General features: G+C 42.2%; 1 protein-coding gene and 1 long non-coding RNA gene across 3 annotated transcripts in view; one reads left to right on the forward strand and one right to left on the reverse strand.

Moving 5' to 3' along the window:
- LOC306962939 overlaps nt 1-15766 on the forward strand; it is a 935443-nt gene that overhangs the window by 890020 nt on the left and 29657 nt on the right. The window lies entirely within an intron of this gene.
- Nucleotides 1-15766, reverse strand: part of sparc (secreted protein, acidic, cysteine-rich (osteonectin)) — a 61754-nt gene that overhangs the window by 23122 nt on the left and 22866 nt on the right. The window contains exon 1 of one of the 2 annotated variants that reach the window (XM_079556274.1): nt 10667-10760. The exons of the other annotated variant lie outside the window; for it this stretch is intronic. The gene's annotated coding sequence lies outside the window, so the exon portion shown is untranslated. Of the gene's footprint in view, nt 1-10666; nt 10761-15766 lie in introns of those variants that run through there. 2 annotated transcript variants of the gene reach the window in all.

Here is a 15766-nt window from a genome sequence, read left to right on the forward strand (position 1 = left end):
TACACTATAAAAAGGCAGTATTTCTCACATTGTTAGAGTACTTTAACATCCCTTATTTGCACATCAATATTTCTCAAAATCATATTAGGGGCCAGAGGTTCTGTGCTACATGTTCCAGCCATGTCCTAGTGTGTAGAATGAGCTCAGACCTGTTCACCACAACTGCCAACTGATCGTGACAAAAACGAAAGGAAATGAGGATGAAAACCCAATCAAAAAATGCGACAGAAACACAACAAAAGAGTGAGGTGAGTGAGGAGTCCTGCTCGAGCAGCGTGCCCCAGATCAGCGGCGGATAATCCCATTTACCAAACGGAGAAATGCTTCAGATTCCTCCCGTTTCCCTCTGAGGCGCAAACTAATGAAGACGCCTCCGACTCCAGACGGTCCGGGAGACGAGGCGCATTTCTGACGCGCCGCGATGGTCGCCCTGGAACACGCTCGGGAGGAGGTCACGCGGACAAAAGGAGACGCTTCGGGAAACATTCAAAACCCCAGCCAGTAAATGAAGGGAGTTACAGGACCGTGAGCAACACCAGAAGATACCAGAACGCACAGGAGGAACGTGTCAGGACTCATGAAGAGCAGTTTGCAGATTGTAAAGAACAGGGTTGACGTGGAGGAACTGTGGAGGAAAAAGTACAGCCCAAAGGCAAAGTTTTGAGGACAGTGAGGGTGTTTTTAAAGTCTGTAAATGCACATAAAGCTCCAGAGCAGGTCGGCACAGGCTCAGAAAAATGTGACTCCACCACAGAAGGAATGAAGTGATCTGTGCATAATTGAAGCCCACAAATAGATGGATTAAAGGGTTTTGAGTCATGAGCTACAGAGGCCGGGCATGAGCGGGTCCGACGCCGCATTTACAGGACTTTCCCTGCACTTTTCCAAGGATATAAACACGCTCGCCTCTGAAGCCTGAAACCGCTACGACAAGACTTCGGTCGTAGCTCTAAAATAATTCAGTTAAAGGAACAGGCCACAGTTTTTCCATACTGAGATATGACTTAGACGAGTTGATGCGTACCTGTCTGGTCTTTGTGTGTGCCCTCAGTCACGCAAACCAACCAAAGATGTTGTTAGCATTTAGCCTCTCCCAGTGTGTTCCTATGGCTCCAAACGGGGGTGAAGTTGGAAGTGACCAAGCTCTTCCACGGGCACAAAGACCAGACAGGTACGGATCAACTCGTCTAAACTCAGGGTGGAAAAACGGTGGCCTGTTCCTTTAACCCCTTAACTCCCATCTGAACCGAGCACATTTTCTCCAGTTTGGCTTTACCCCAGTCCAAAAGCTTCTGGAAAAAAGCTGTGAAAATAGAAACAAAACTGAGACGAAAACAATGATGGAAATGTGGCACAAAAGTGACGAAAAATTGATGAAAAAATGACAAAAAATTGACAAAAAAATTACAAAAATGTGGCAAAAAAAATTAAAAAATGTTTTTAAAAAAATTACAAAAATGTGACAAAATGTGACACACAAAAAAAGTGATAAAAATTTGGACAAAAAATGATCAAAAAAATGACAAAAAAAATGTGACAAAAATGTGTTAAAAAAAATGGATGAAAAAATGACAAAAATGTGACAAAAAATGACAAAAAAATGACCAAAAAGTTATAAAAATGAGTTCAATAACCAACAAAAAAAAGATGGGGAAAAAATCTGATGACGTGAGTACAAACATCCTCTCGGTTCAGGCGGGAGTTAAGAGGTTAAAGGACCTCTGCTCGAAGGCTTCTCCACCAAGGTGCTGGTTCAGGGCTGGTGCTGGTTCAGGGCTGGGTTGGTTCCGTACTGACTTGGTTTTCCACCACAATGAGAGCTGTGCCTTAACTGTCTGATTAAAACATGGAGAGTAACATCTTACTACAGCCACTTCTGGCTAAAAAATGCACAAAAATAAGTTTATGCTCCTGTCACAGCAGCCGTTCACATGTTCTAACTTCTCCCTCTTGTTTAAGCTGTAGCTAAAGAGCATAAAGCAGAACAACAGTGAGTTTCCTCCACAGAGACAGGTTAGTTATAATCACTAACTAACTAATATTGGTTGTTTGTTGGTAGAGAAAGCCACGCCCCCAGCCGCTGACATCACTGCTGCTCGTTTCTTGGTCCAGGTTTTAACTGGTTCCCGACCGGCACCAGTTTTTGGAACCAAGAGCCAACATTTTTTCAGTAGAAAACAGAAGAACCGGTTCTAAAACTGGAACCGGCCCGGCACCAGCTTGGTGGAAAAGGGCTCTCCGGCAGATCTACAGGAAAAACAAGACACTTCTATTCTTCTCCAGAGCATGTTCTATAGGGTGAGTTCTCATTGTTGCCTTCAGGACGTTGTTATGCCATGTGTAAGAGGAACCGCCATGTGAAATGCCATAAGAGGTACAATGGTCATGTTTTTAAAGTTAATATCCACCACACGTATTAGTAACCATGTGCTTTCTGAGCCTCCAGTCCGAGATATCGCTCCTTCTTCCTTCTCGGACGTGGAAAAGTACTCGCTCTGCAGGTCGGGCACAAGGGAGCTCCTCTGTGCCCTTCAGACGCTCCTGCTGACGGGAAGCGGACGGCGAGTCCGGGCTAAACGATAAATAAAAACCAGCTTCATGTGCGGAAACGCTGTTTGATTTGGAGGCACACGGCGTTCCCAGGGCCGGAGCGACAAACTGACCGACGCAGCAGCTAAACAAACTGTTTTATTTGGAAAACCGCGCGAGAGACCAAACAGCGGCGCTTTTCACTCACAGGCGTGTCCCTGCAGGAGGAGGAGGCTGATATCTGAAAACCACCTCAGGGGCCGTCACATGACTCCAGGCTGGGTACCACTGGTGTCAGAAAAATATAATATCGAAAGCAGGAAAAGAAGTATAGAATCTTTATATTCAAGTTTAAAAGGAAAAAAAACAGGGAAACAGAAAAGAATGAAAAGAATTGAAAAAAAATCTGGAGAAAAAAATTAAACCAATTAGAAAAGATTTTGGGGAAAAATCTGGAATAAAAGTGGGAATATTTGGGCCAAAATTGGGGGGAAAACACATAGAAAAAATGTGAAAATTGGGGGAAATCTAAGGGAAAAAAATGTGAAAATAATATGGTCCTGGGAAGAAAAAAAATATTAAAATTGGGGTGAAAAAATTCTATAAAATTTGGGAAAATTTGCGGAAATCACGCAGAAATCTGGAGAAAAAAATGAAAAAATTGTGATTATTTTTTTTTTTCAATGGGAAAAATTGGGAATAAAACTGCAAATATTTGGGCCAAAATTGGGGAAAAAAAGAAAATAAAAAACATATATAATTCTGGAAAATTTTGGGGGGAAAATACAATTGGAAAAATGTAGGGGCAAAAATGGAGAAGAATATGGAAAATTTGGGAAAAACGTGAAAACATCCTGGATAATAAATAAAAACTAATATTGGGGGGGGGGGAAACTAAAATTGGGGGGAAAGCACGTAGAAAAATTTGGGCCAAAATTGGGAAAAATCTGGAGAAAAAAAAAGAAAAAATTGGGAAAAATGTTTGAGAAAAATGGAATAAAATGTGGAATCAAACTGAATATTTGGGCCAAAATTGGGGAAAAAAATAGAAAAAAACTAACAATAATTCGGGAAAATTGGGGGGGAAACACATAGAAAAAAAGGGGGGAAAATATGGGGAGAATGTAAGGGGAAAATGGGAAAGAATATGGAAAATTTGGGAAAAACTTGAAAACTTCCTGGATAATAAATAAAAAATAAAACTGGGGAAAAAAATAAAATTGGGGGAAAACACGTAGAAAAATTTAGGCCAAAATTGGGAAAAATCTGGAGGAAAGAAATGAAAAAATTGGGAAAATTGTTTGGAAAAAAATGGGATAAAATGTGGAATCAAACTGCGAATATTTGGGCCAAAATTGGGGAAAAAAATAATAATAATAATAATAATAATTCAGGAAAATTGGGGGGAAAACACAGAAAAAATGGGAAAAATTAGGGAGAATGTAAGGGGAAAAATGGGAACAACATCCTGAAACAAAAACCCAAAAAATGTCGGGAGATTTGGGTGAAAAACACATACAAAAAATTGGGGGAAAAAAATTTAAAAATGGGGGAAAAAAAAGAAAAACTTGGACAGAGTTTTTTCTGCTCTTTCGTCGATACTCAGCCCTACACCTCACCACGTCCCGTCCAGGCCCAACAGCGTCCCGCCAAAGTGACAGAGCTGCCAGTCTCCTCTGTCATAAAGCAAACCTCCACACAGAAACTCTTTGAGGAGAAGAAAAGACATTTGTAATCAGAGTTCCCTGTCACCTGACCTGCCGACCCCCTCTGCGATATCCTGGGACAGGCTGTCACCGCTCCAGGATTCTCCTCATTGCTTGTGCTCCACAGTTAGACGTTGTAAAAAAGCAACAAACAAAAAAACAAATGAAAAACCAACAAAAACCTGACAATAACACAACAAAAAGTGACAAAAGAGCGACAAAAAAGTGACATAAAAACACAACGAGAGGAGGTTAAGGTTAAAATCCCACAAAACTATTAAATAAACGCTTTGGATGAAGAGCAAACTGTCTTCTTAGACGCTTTAGATGGACGTATGAAGCATTATTAGGGTTTATAGACGTTCTTTTCGTTGATATTTCACATCTCATCACTTTGACAGAGGAACAACAGGTTCAAAGTGATGCATTCTCGACGTCTCTCTCGCTTAAACCTCGTCTGCTCGGTCCAGACAGCTGCACAATCCTCTCCTTTCCTGAAGATTACTGCTTTCAGGGCACAGACCTGGCATTTCCCACAATGCATTCCTCCCCCCCCCCTCCCTCCCTCTCTCTCTTCCTCCCCTCCTTTTGCCACATCAACAGCGCTCCAGAAAGCCTCAGAAACAAAGTGTAGCTCAGAGGGTACGGGCCTGGACCGGTCTGGACAGGTGTGACCGAACCCCCCGAGACAAAACAACCACGAGGATAATGAGTTACTTTAAAGTGTTCAGAACCGAGGCCACGCAAAACTCTGAGGAGGAAAGAAGGAACTGAAAAGCATTGAAGGCATTGATGTTCTAACTCAGGTTTTACCAAAGGTTTATGACCCAGAGAGATCTGCTGGAAGGGCATCGAAAATAAGACAAAAACGAGGATGAAAATCTAACAAAAGAGCAACAACAACGTGACAGAAAAATCGATGAAAAGTGGCAAAAATACGTGATGAAAACGCAGCAAAAACGGCAAAAAAAAGCAACAGAAAAGTGATGAAAAAGTGGGAAAAATGTGACGGAAATCTAACAAAAGAGCGATGCCAAAAAAGTGGCCGCAGCTAAGCAACAATGCGAGGAAAAAACTCAATATAGATGAGTTTTGTAGGTCTTTCAAACGAGGCGCTACTCTGGCCTCTAGGCTGTGACCTTTTAGATTTGGGTAAAGCTGAACTAGAGAAAATGCACTTGGTGAAGGCGGGGGTTAATCCCTTAACTCCCACCTGAATCGAGCACATTTTCTCCAGTTTGGCTTTACCCCAGTCCAGAAGCTTCTGGGAAAAAGCTGTGAAAATAGCAACGAAACTGAGATGAAAACAATGATGGAAATGTGAGAAAAAAGTGAGAAAACTGAGACAAAAAAGTGACGAAAAATGGATGAAAAAGTGGCAAAAATGGCACAAGAAATTGACAAAAAAATGGCCGAAAAAATTACAAAAATGTGACAAAAAAATATAAAAAAATGTGACAAAAATGTGATAATAATTTGACCAAAAAAATGACAAAAATATGACAAAAAATGACTAAAAATTGATTAAAAATTGACAAAAAAATGACAAAAATTTGATTAAAAATTGACGAAAAAATGACAAAAATGTGATTAAAATTTGACAAAAAAATGTAAAAATTTTGACAAAAAAATGAAGAAAAAAAATGACTAAAATGACAAAAATATGACAAAAAATGACAAAAATGTGATTAAAATTTGACCAAAAAAAATAAAAAATTGGACCAAAAAATGAAGACAAAAAGAAGACAAAAATGACAAAAATGACAAAAAAAATGACAAAAAAGTTACAAAAATGAGTTGAATACCCAACAAAAAAATGATGGAAAAAATTCCGATAACGTGAGGAAAAAGATCCTCTCGGTTCAGGCAGGAGTTAAGAGGTTAACTGTATGTGGTCTCGGTAACACTTCATAATAACCAGAGATTATCTACTTTTCCACATCTGGTTAACTCTCCCATTCACTCTCAATGGTAAATATAGATGCAGTACACGTTTTGGCCACCAGCGTCAAATTGGGGGCGCTGTTTCACTCCTTTCATCACTGGTTTAGTGTGTCAGTCAGTGAATTACCTGTTAACTCATCCATTATTGAAGGCTAAACAAGGCATAGGTTTTATAAAGTGTTACTGAGGTCTTTGCTCTCGTCATCTACAACCTCAGTGACAAGTCCACCCAGGTCCTTCTACATCTCCAGCTGTCAAACACTGAGGTGGACATTTGTACATTTCCATCAGAAGTGGAGGCTCCTCTGATCAAGCTGGTCCAGCTTGCCTTTTAACATTGTCATGCATGCCCTTAGAGCCTCATAGTTTTAAAGTTTTTATAGATTATTTTAATTAAATTCTGTGTTCCATGCAAACACAGGAAAACGAGGATCTGAGGCACTCTGACCTTTCGACCCGCGACACGTTTCGCCCTCGAGATGGTCTCCCCTAAAGCAGTATTTAAGACACCAGGTGGCCTTAAACACTGATTGTGGAAGATCGTCACATGACCATCCACACTATTTACAAAAATATTTACTGCAACATGTGTTAAAGGGAGGGTATTATGCAAAATTGACTTTTTCAAGCTTTCCATCATGTTATTCTGTCACGCCCTCATTAAAAACATGGCTGAAGTGTTGCCTTGGCACATTCACGTATTTCTGAGTAATCTGTAAAAACTCTGATGGCGGCCATTTTAGGGATAGCTTTGCCTGAGTCCTCCTAGGAACGCCCCCACCTCCTGGAGACGCCTCCGAGCTTTCGTCACCAGCCGAGTAACCAACCACTGCTCCTCAGCAGAACCCCCTCCCCACTGATGCCACAGACAGCGTGTGGAGGGGGCGTGTCTAAAGGCTCAGAGGTTCTTAAAGAGACAGAGGCCTATTTCAAGACATTCACTACAGCCATTTTGAGAGAGACATTTTATACAAGGCAGTTATTCTAATTTACTGCATTTACAGACCAGCAGAAGGTTTGTCATCATTGTAGTGTGATATAGACTGGTGCTATGGGGCTGAAAAAAGCAGAATACCCCCTCTTTAAGTACAATTAAATACAAACACACCTTATGGAGGAAGCGAAGCATATGACGCACAAGTGAGAAAACACAAGATGAAGCTCAAAACACAAGCTGGACAAATGTGGCACGGAGTAAATACTTCAGACAACATCATTATATATTATGAAGTTTTTAAGTGAAGTTTTTTGTAAGGTTTTAAACGAGTTTGATGCCTGATCTTTGAAGCGTGTTACATGTTTAATGTTGCACCGAGACAAGTTCCTATAGTTTGTGAACCTCTTCTCAAACAATGGCAATAAAAACTATTCTGATTCAGTTCTGTGACCCGCAGTCTGCAGAATGCGGTGTGTTATTTATAGCAGTGGTTGGTGTCTGACGAGGGTGACTGGACGTCCCAGTTTCCAGCCCTCTGTCCCAGAAACGTCTCCACTTTTGGCCACGTGTGCGACAAAAGCCAAAAGTCTCACATCAGTTCTGTTTGGTCCATTTAACTTTGACATTAGACTTTTACAAACGCGAGCTCTGATCATTCAGTCCAGAACACGGTCACCCTGATGTGGACGGGCCGCAGAGCAGAACATCTTTAGAGAAGCTCAACAACTGCAGCGACAGCCACTTTGATGAAACAGGAGAACTACATCAAACTTGGCCTAACTGAAGGACAAAGATTCTCTCAAGTTATATCTCAGTCAAAACACTAAGAAGAACAGACTGTCTTCAGTTTTTGGTTTTTGGAAGTCCTCCACTTTTGTATTATCATGTTTTTTGTCTCAAGTAGATTTGAAGCAAACTGGTGTTGAGAGAGGAAGCAAAAAACACCTCATTGCACTAAAGACAACAAATCTCCATCTACAACATGTATTTTCTTACTTTGTCTGTGAATATGTCACTTTGCAAGACTCAAATCCAGCTGCAATCATCTTAATTCCTCTCATTTTTCCTTCCAAATATCACCTCTTTGCAAATGGATCGCTCTGAATTTATGACAAATGTCTCATGCCGTGTTGAAAACTCTCTCCAAAATCAAAAATCTATCCTAGAACGCAGTCAAAACACTAAGAAGAACGATATCTCTTCCAAAAGTTCATTCACCGACATAAAGACCTTCATAAACAAATGCAGTAACACGTACGAGCCGTAATGCTGATGTATGTAGCCTGAAGTATTTAACACTCCTGTATTTGTGTACTTTAGTCTGACGGTGCGGAGGCTCCACGGCGTTTCTAAAGACTCGTCTGCAGGGATTTGAGCAGCTGCGGTCGACTCTGGAAACTCGCATTCTTTCACATGTTTGTCATGAGGACGGGAGGGAGAGGGAACAGTCAGGCTTCAACCTTTCCATCAGCCTTTCTCAGGAGGAGCGGGTACAGTCTGAGGTCCGAGCTAACTCCCGTACGAGGAGCACAGGCTGTGTAAATACTGTCACACCTGCACTTCCCTAAAGCTATAGATTCTGCAGAGCTCGGCTGAAAGACCTGCAGGTCGGAGCTCGTCAAACAAATGAGGACAATGTAAAGGTGGTTAAGACGAGACACGACTGGAGGAAACAGATGAAATAAAAGAGATAAAACGCCTGATTTTTATATGAAAAGTAACATTCAATTACAGAAAGGTTATTTTTTGTATAAACACACATGTGGACTTAATTTCAATGTATCATTGGACAATAAAGACTTATACTGAGTCGAAGCATGTGGTCATGTTTGCTGCTAATCCGTTTGCCCTTTGACATGAAGGTGTTTACATTTTCTCGTTAACACCGTGATGTCAAAGGGCAAACGGACTTAAAGTCTTCAGGTTTGTTTTGCAAACAGCTGTAAAGCCGACACTTCTCTCTCGCTCTCTGGAGCGTTTGACAAAGCAGAGCAGCTTCACAAAGATCCAAACAGCTGAGATTTCAACATTTCTCTGAGTTTTTAAATGGTTAAAATCGGTCCAAGGACGACTGAGAAACATCCTGTTAAAGTCTTCAATCCAGAACCAGGCTGTTTAAATGCACACGCCATGAAAAGAGATCGTGAGCGTGTTTCAGAACATGTCAACAATGATGTCGTTGAAACTAATATTTAGGCAGACGTTAGTGTCCGTCCAGAGAGGAGAGAGGGGAAGAGAGGAGAGAGGGGTAGAGAGGAGGAGAGAGGAGGAGGGAGGAGTTAATCAGAAAGGAGAGTGTTTCATAAAACACTAATTATCTCCCTTTCTAGAAACAAAATCAGTGATTTTGATCAAAGCACCTATGGAGAGCTTAGAGTCTCATCTTTCAGACGAGCCCCAGCCTGTGTCCACAGCTATGACACAGAATACACTGTGGTCCATCAAATATCATGACGAACGGTCTGGATTGTTGACACTCAATGTGTTAAGAGGAGAAAAACGACAAAAACTGCCTCTCCTATTGAAGTCATTGTAGAGACACATGTGAGGACGAGCAGAGGTCAGATCTTAAACAGTTATGACCCAAAACATTACAAAATCTTTTCAAAAATCCCCTCATGTGTCTGATTCTGACTTCACACGTGTAAATGACTGTTCCGTGATTGTTCCGTGACTCGAACCCCCCCTCCCCCACCTCCCTCCCCCCTCCCTCTGTGCCTGAAGCCTCCTCCGTCTGACTCCTCTGTTGTCGATGTGGCACGACCAGTAACCACAGCCTCTGTACCTGCGGTAATGACGGACGAGGCGCCGCCCTGGCAGGTGCACTCCAGATCAGAGGAGAAAACTGAAATATTGTAATGTTTTAGACTCTTGGTTGTGGCTGAAACTGACGCAGACGTTGATGAAGTTGTTCATAATTCAACAATCACCATAAAACGTCCACAGTTTTTGATTTTTGAAGTCCTCCACTTTTGTATTATCATGTTTTTGTCTCAAGCAGTTTGCAGATTTGAAGCAAGCTTGAGTTGAGAGATGAAGCAAAAACACCTCATTGCACTAAAGACAACAAATCTCCATCTACAACATGTATTTTCTTACTTTGTCTGTGAAAATGTCACTTTGCAAGACAGAATCCTTCAAATCAAGCTGCAATAATCCAAATTCCTCTCATTTTTCCTTCCAAATATCACCGTTTTGCAAATGGATCGCTCTGAAGTTATGACCAATGTCTCATGCCGTGTAGAAAACTCTCTCCAAAATCAAAAATCTCTCCTAGAACGGAGGAAACAGAAAGGCATTGTCGGGCAAACAATCCCCGGCTTTGTCTGACTCTCGGAAGGGGAGATGAGAGTTCATGTTTCACAGCTGCACTGCCAGAGGAAAAGCCGCTTGTTTTGGTCTAAGATTCAACACGTTCAGGGACTCAGCCATGCAAGAAGAAAGTCACTCATTTACCAGGACAAAAGGGTCGAAATAACTTTGAGTGAAAGTTTGCGTGGGAGTGGGCGAGTTTTAAAGCCACAGTGTGATCGTCTGAAAGAGTTCTTACCTGTGAGTTTTCCGAGCAGTGGAGCAGGAGGAGAGCAGTGTCGATCTAAGCCTGGGTCTCTGCGCTTCAGGCTGAGGAGCTCTGGAATCCGAGCCCCCTGCCCCCTCCTCCTGAAGGACACTCCCTCTGAGGGCGGAGCTTCAGGAGGAGGAGGAGGAGGAGGAGGAGAGGGAAAAGATGGAACACGTTTGCAAACTTTGTGACTGCAGGGATTTGGAACTGGATGGATTTAAGTGACTTTACACAAAGATCAAAAGTCTAACCTCCAAAGGCCCAGCGGATCACAGAGGATCAGAAGTATCATTGTTATGTTTATTCATTCTGATTCTGCGATAAAGAAAAATGAAGCATCGTGTGTGTCTCAGCTCTTTCACCCACAGCCTTCTCCTCAATAACACTGCAGTATTTAACGGTTTACAATATACTACAGGAGGACAAGACAAATGACTTAAAATCAGGTGTCGTTCATTTAAGTAACAAACCAAAGTGTTTTCCACCTGCAGGAAAGACATAGTTATGGCCTTTGTGTGATTCTCTGTTGTCCTCGGCTTTAGACTCGTCCCACAGTGACACGGGTTCTTAAACGTGTTCTGATCGTGGGTCGTGTTAAGAGGTGAGTGGACTTTCATGTTTACTGTAGGCTTTACTGTACCTGCCGTTAGACCCTGCACTCCCGCGTCCCACAGGCTGCAGGGAGTCAGTGTCATCAGGGAGTCAGTGACCTCTTGTTGAGGGTCACGACACCAAAAGTTTGTAGTTTTACTGTTGTTTGTTTTACTTTGTTACTTTCCACTACATGATACACCTGCAGGGATTTACCTCATTCACTTGTTAACTCAAAGAAAATGCCATATTAGATCATTTTGAAAGTGTCGGTTCAGCATCAATTATTTTACGTCCATTTTTGACACGTGCCTTTGTTGATGTCAATGACCTTTGTAATAAAAGTTGTTAAAGAGGGGGTATTATGTAAGGATTAAACAACGAGGAGCCGCATTAGACGGTTATAATGCACGACGCGCAGCGCAGTGTTGTTCCACCTGCATTATAACGTCTGATGCGGCTCCTCGTTGTTTAATCCGCTTATACCAGGGTCCCACAAACCAAACATTTACAATAAATGTGTTTTTCATTGACTAAACTCACTAAATCTGCCAGACTACGGGACTATTTTGTGTGGGTTATTAGCCGGTCACTGAAGGCTGGTCTCAGAGCGAGTCATTCTCCGCAGCTATTACGAGGATCTCAGTCAGGCTCAACGACACAACATCAGCACAGAATCACAACACAACAGGACTAACCCGGAAACACTTTTCCCTGGAAGGAAACACCGATATGCGGCACTCGTGGGCAGGAGTTATTTACCTTTTACGCTGTTTAACCTGAAGCTAAAGCTAGCTAGCTCAACCAGCTCAACTGTTTATGGAAACAGCTGCGGTGGAGTCGCTCACACCTGGGCCCCCCCAACTGAAACTTTTATGTTTGACTTTACTAATCCAGACAAATATGCTTCAATGCAGGATCATTTTATGTACGCCTGAAAATGATGAATAGCCTTAACCGTTTCCAATAGAAATGTAAAGCTCATATGTTATTAACAGTAGCTAACCTAGCTGCTCACTCTCCTCTACAAACATTTAGCAAACACAAAATCCATCTCATACGTTCCTGTCAGTCACTAATTACGCCTTTATCTGATTCAGCTGTGTCATGCGTTGCTATGGCGACGCCACAGCGGAGTGATATCCCCGTGATTTAACGACCGGACTACGTGTGCAGTTACACCAAAATAATGCACCAGCCAATCAGAATCCAGTATTCACCCAGACCATGGTATAAGCTTTTTTCAGCCCCATAGCACCAGTCTATATCTCACTACAATGATGACAAACCTTCTGTTGGTCTGTAAATGCAGTAAATTAGAATAACTGCCTTGTAGAAAATGTCTCTCTCAAAATGGCTGTAGTGAATGTCTTGAAATAGGCCTCTGTCTCTTTAAGAACCTCTGAGCCTTTAGACACGCCCCCTCCACACGCTGTCTGTGGCATCAGTGGGGAGGGGGTTCTGCTGAGGAGCAGTGGTTGGTTACTCGGCTGGTGACGAAAGCTCGGAGGCGTCTCCAGGAGGTGGGGGCGTTCCTAGGAGGACTCAGGCAAACCTATCCCTAAAATGGCCGCCATCAGAGTTTTTACAGATTACTCAGAAATACGTGAATGTGCCAAGGCAACACTTCAGGCATGTTTTTAATGAGGGAGTGACAGAATAACATGATGGAAAGCTTGAAAAAGTCCATTTTGCGTAATACCCCCCCTTTAAACTGTGACAGTCGATGCTACGACGCTCTGTGATCCTATATTTCTTTGGTGTCATTAGTTCTTACAGCCTATTCTTTTGTATTGTCCGTTTTATTTTTTACATCCCACTGGAAGTGCCGCCGTGACCCACTTTCTGTCTCACATGAGAAGAGAACAAATCAATAGGCGGCGTTCACGATTTAGAATGTGATGATGTCATAATGTCAGATGGAGGGCGGGGCCAATACAACTCTATGGGAGAAATGCAGTTTTTGTAAGAAATCTCCAACAGTGATTGGATTCACAAACCTGACATTTTATTTTTATGTCTGAAAGTCCTTCCTATTGGCCAACATCACACTCAAGTTTTTGAATATTGTCTCCGCTTTTGGACGCCTTTATGAGGAAATAATGCATAGTTTAAAGTGCATCCATGTTGTTGCTTGTGATGCTCATACACACACATCAAACAGGAGCACAGTGGCTTTCTGTCGAATGATGGGTGTCTACCTGCCCAGCTAGTGCAAGGGCCAGGGTTGCCAGGTCTGGGCAGCCAAACCCACCCAAAAAATCTGAAAACCCGCGGACATACGGCGCGGCTGGAATTTTCAATATTGTTCACTAGTTAACAGAGCCCATGTGCTCCTGATGATGAGAAACAGCCCCTACTGCCCTCCCTTATTGAAAAAGCAGCTCTTGGATTTGAGAGTTTGTCATTTGAAACAGTGTTAATTTTGACAACATATTTCAATTTAGTTTTAGTCTTTTGACGAAAATGTAATTCGATTTTAGTCGAGTTTTAGTCGACTAAAATCGCAAATAAATTTAGTCGACTTTGCATTGATGATATTCATTATAATCATATTTAATCTGGTTCCTCTGCTTCATGGAGCTGCTCCACATGAACAAAGCTCAGAGCTGATCCTTTGGCAGAGAATTTACATGATCTGAGGCTCTTTCAGACGCTCAATAGAAGTTTGGATGATTTTAGTCTCTCCTTTTCATTTTTATTTAGTCTCATTTTAGTCGACTAAAATATCTGGACATTTTAGTCACAGTTTTAGTCTCATGAACAACTTATAATTTAGTTTTAGTCCAATTTTAGTCGTCAAAAATAACACTTTGACTAAAATTAAGACTAAATGTTTTAGCCGACGAAATTAACACTGATTTGAAAGAGTGATTTTGATCAAAAATAAGATAGAAATAGCCAATTTGCTGTTGACTACAGCAAGGCAAAAAAACGGAATGCGGAATGGCTTAAAAAACCGCCCACTTCCACAGTTTAACTGCTGGTGATCAAAAAGTGTACTGCATCCATACTGTGACGCCTCATTTACATCGAGCAGCCTACGTTTTGTCCACGGCCCGTTTTACGTACATCAAATCTGGGGACCTGGCAACCCTGGCAAGGGCAGAATAAACTACAGTAGAGACCGTAGAAAGGCTTTTGGCTCCTCAAATGGATTGCCATTGGCTTCAACTGGCTCTTTGGTGGAAGGCCAGTCCAAGAGCTTCCCCTTTCGCTGTGAGCGACACCACACAGGCTTATAGAGAATATGGCGCTTTGAATAAATGATGTGTGTGATGTCATTACAGAGCAAAGACTACATAACCTATGGTTCAGGCTGTTGGTTCAGACTGTTTTACTTTGAGCTCACATTAATACCATGTTCATGGGGCTTCTTGTAAGCGGAGGGTTCACGCAGGTGCACATGGTTGTCCTTGAACAGGACACTTCACCCCCCCCCCCAACACTGGTCATCAATGAAGGACAGTGTGGACTGTGAATGGGTTGGTGGTTCCCAGATGTCATGCAGTGGTTCCCAAAGTCTGGGTCGGCCCCTTGGCACTGCTGCTCAGGCTGTTGGAGGTGCCGTTCTCGTGAGGCTATGACTTTGTATTTTATGTGTTAAATTACGGGATAGTACTAAAATACGAGAAGTCGGTGGGGAACAGGAAAACGACAGAGTGGAGCTGCAAACATACTTAATTTCTGTTATTTACTGATAACATAACCTTGTTGATAGTGCAGGCCCTTCAAAGCACCACCACAGCCTCCATAAGCCTGTGTAGTGTCGCTTAAAGGGCCTATATCCTGCAAAATCAACTTTTTGGAGCTTTTAGCCATGTTGTTTTGCTATTTCCTTATCAAAAACACCCAGAGTGGTTTTTGGCTTCATTCACGCAGTTCTCATCAATCCTCCTGAACCCTGCTCTGAGCAGCTGCTCCGCCCTCTGCTGGGAAACTTGTGACACTCTGACGTTTTTTACGTCATAGTGTCAAACAGGAAGAACACAACTTCTGTAATGTAATGCCTTACAGCCTGATTTTAATTTATAAAACAGCTTGAAAAAAAAAAGGAGGTGCTTCCAGGTCAGCACTGAAAACAAACGCCCCCCTGAGCGTCTGAACAGACGTCATGTTTGCACTGAAGGATGTGATGAAGGAGCTCTTTCTAACCTACTCTGGACACGCCTGTTCTTTTTTCTTAACTAACGATAATGTCACGGAGAAAAGCACGTTTGGCTGCGAGGACTTTATTCAACCTTCTTAAAGAAGAGGCCACTCGCCAGATGTTGTTTTTTCTCTCCGGGATTCAGCGATTTTCACCAGAATAGTGTTTTTCTGTGACTGTCTCTGATGGATGATTGTGAAGCTTCACCAGAACCAAAGTGGATTCACTTTTAGAACCAACGCCCATAATGTAAACACCTGATTGACCAGAGCGTGTGTGTTAGCGTGTGTGTAGCGTGTGTGCTAGCGTGTGCGTTAGCGTGTGTGTTAGCGTGTGTGTTAGTGTGT

The sequence above is a fragment of the Gobius niger genome (genome assembly GCF_951799975.1).
Source record: "Gobius niger genome assembly, chromosome: 5".
NCBI lineage: Eukaryota > Metazoa > Chordata > Actinopteri > Gobiiformes > Gobiidae > Gobius > Gobius niger.